Genomic DNA, 2331 nt, shown 5'->3' with positions numbered 1-2331 from the left:
AAATGCTTTTAGTCAATTGTTTACTTCTCATTTTAATCATCTTGCTTGTTTATTTACATTGTTATTTAGTTTAGTGATCTTCTTATCTCAACCCAAATTGTGACACCCTTAGACACCACTACTTGCAATCGAAAATCCTACATCAATACCCGTCCCTTAGGATCCGACCTTTACTTACCCCTTTACTAATAGTAGAGTAGTTTGTGAAGCTATAAATATTGTTTTGGTCTAGATGCTCCTAACGACAAGTAACCGAAAACGATTGTCCGACCAAAAATGGCGCCGTTGCCGGGGACGGTGTTAACTTGATTTGATTTTCTTTGATTGTTCTTAGTTGTGTCTTTCTTTGCCTTGGGGAAGTAAAACTCCTCTAGGTTTGTTCTAATTGTTTTCAAGTTGTTTGATATTTTGCATGTCTAGAAGATCACAAGGTAACTTGTTACCCATTGATCAGGAAATTGAAAGAACATTGCAACCAATAGAAGACTTAATAGAAATACTTTAAGAGGTATTGGTGAGATTGTGGATATTCAACCAAAAAATATTGAGTTCATCAACCCTTTCGCAAGAGAAGGAGAGGAGAACCCGACATAAAACCCACCACAAAATCAACCCACAGTGCTTAAATTTCCATCACATTCCGTACCAACCGAGGAGAACCTACCCAATGGTACTCCCACACCATAACACTTGATCGGTAATTTCATTGCAAAATCCGCATTTATCCAATTAATCGAAAGAAGTCAATTTGGGGGCATGACTAGTTAAGACCCTCATTCTCATATGGAGACTTTTTGTGACTATTGTGATGCGATTTCACAAACTGGAGTGACTCAAGACCAAATTCGATGGGTCTTATTTCCTTTTTCTTTGATTGGTACCGTGAAACAATGGTTTAAGAGCCTTGATAAGGCTACTCTTGGTATTGACTCTTGGAAGAAATTGGCTCTTGCTTTCTACAAAAAGTGCTACCCTCCGGAAAAGACTAACATGCTAAGAGCCCAAATCACGGGGTTTAAAAAAAGGGACGAAGAATCTTTGTATGAAGCTTGGGAGCGATTCAAAGGAACTTGTCGCTCATGTCCTCATCATGGACTTAGCGAGTGGTTCTTGGTATAACAATTTTGGAATGGTCTTTATGAAGACTCTCAAAACATTCTCAACATGGGATCAAATGGTATGTTCACCGAAGTTGACGATAATCAAACATGGAACAAGATTGAGGAAATGGCGGTCCATAACTCACAATTGGGAAGCATGAAGTGGACTCTATTACTTAATTGGGTGCTCAACTTAGTGCTCACATTGATACCATTAATTTAAAGTTTGACAAGGCTATGGATAAACTTGAAGAAGTCTCAAAATCACCAAAGCAACATGTTAATGCCATGGTGGCATCTTCATCAATTCCAAGTGGAATATGTCAGAATTGTGGAACTTTGGGACATGACCAAAGTGAATGTAAGGGAACAAGTGAGCAAGTGAATGCTTTTCAAGCATACAAGAGTGGTACCCCTTATTCCAACTATTACAATGAAAACACCAAATTCCATCCAAATCTCTCATACAAAAGCCAAAATGTTCAAAACCCTCAACCAACATACACCCCACCTCCAATGAGAAACCAAAATCAAAGACCCTTTTACAACCAAAACTAAGATTTCCAAAATAAAACTCCATACACTCAATCAAATGACCAAGGTTTTGATGTTCAAAAAACGGTCCTCCAAATGCAAAAGAACCAACAAGAGTTTTCACTCAAATGCAAAAGGATAGCCAAGCAAAAGACATCACCATTAACAACATACTAGCTCACACAAAGATGTTGGAGACCCAAATGTCTCAATTAGCATCTTCAAGTTCACAAAGACAAAAGGGGCAATTACCACCTAAAGGTAATCCCTCAAGACAAGAATCAATGAGTGTCATCCATTTGAGGAGTGGTACAAGGTATGAAGGGCCGAAGAAGCCCGTTGATGAAGATGTTGTGAATGCTAGTGACAAGGAAAGAGTTGTTGAAAACTCTAAAGAAGAAGAACCCACCATTCAAGAAGTTTCAAAGAAGGATGAAGAGAAGGCCAAAGAAAAGGAGCCTATTGTGATTAGACTTCCATTTCCGAGTCGTCAAGCTAAGCCTAAGTTTGATGACCAACTTGGAAAATTCATGCACTACTACAAAACTCGTTATGGACATCAGTTGATGGACATCTGATTATTTAGAAAACTGATGTACAAATTATACACATCAGTTGTTTGCAAAAAACTGATGTACTTATAATTATATGTACATCAGTTGCGTTACAAAACTGATGTCCATTATTTCTGATTTTA

The 2331-nt window shown here is 38.0% G+C and overlaps 1 non-coding gene across 1 annotated transcript; it reads right to left on the bottom strand.

Moving 5' to 3' along the window:
* Window positions 1-990: 990 nt before the first annotated feature.
* On the bottom strand, window positions 991-1097 carry LOC141603334 (small nucleolar RNA R71). The gene has a single exon (XR_012525217.1). It is a non-coding gene; the product is annotated as a small nucleolar RNA R71 (small nucleolar RNA).
* Window positions 1098-2331: the final 1234 nt, after the last annotated feature.

Source organism: Silene latifolia, chromosome 9 (genome assembly GCF_048544455.1).
Source record: "Silene latifolia isolate original U9 population chromosome 9, ASM4854445v1, whole genome shotgun sequence".
Classification (NCBI taxonomy): Eukaryota; Viridiplantae; Streptophyta; class Magnoliopsida; order Caryophyllales; family Caryophyllaceae; genus Silene; species Silene latifolia.
The sequence above is the reverse complement of the archived record's forward strand: the minus strand, read 5'-3'. Positions and strand labels throughout refer to the sequence as shown.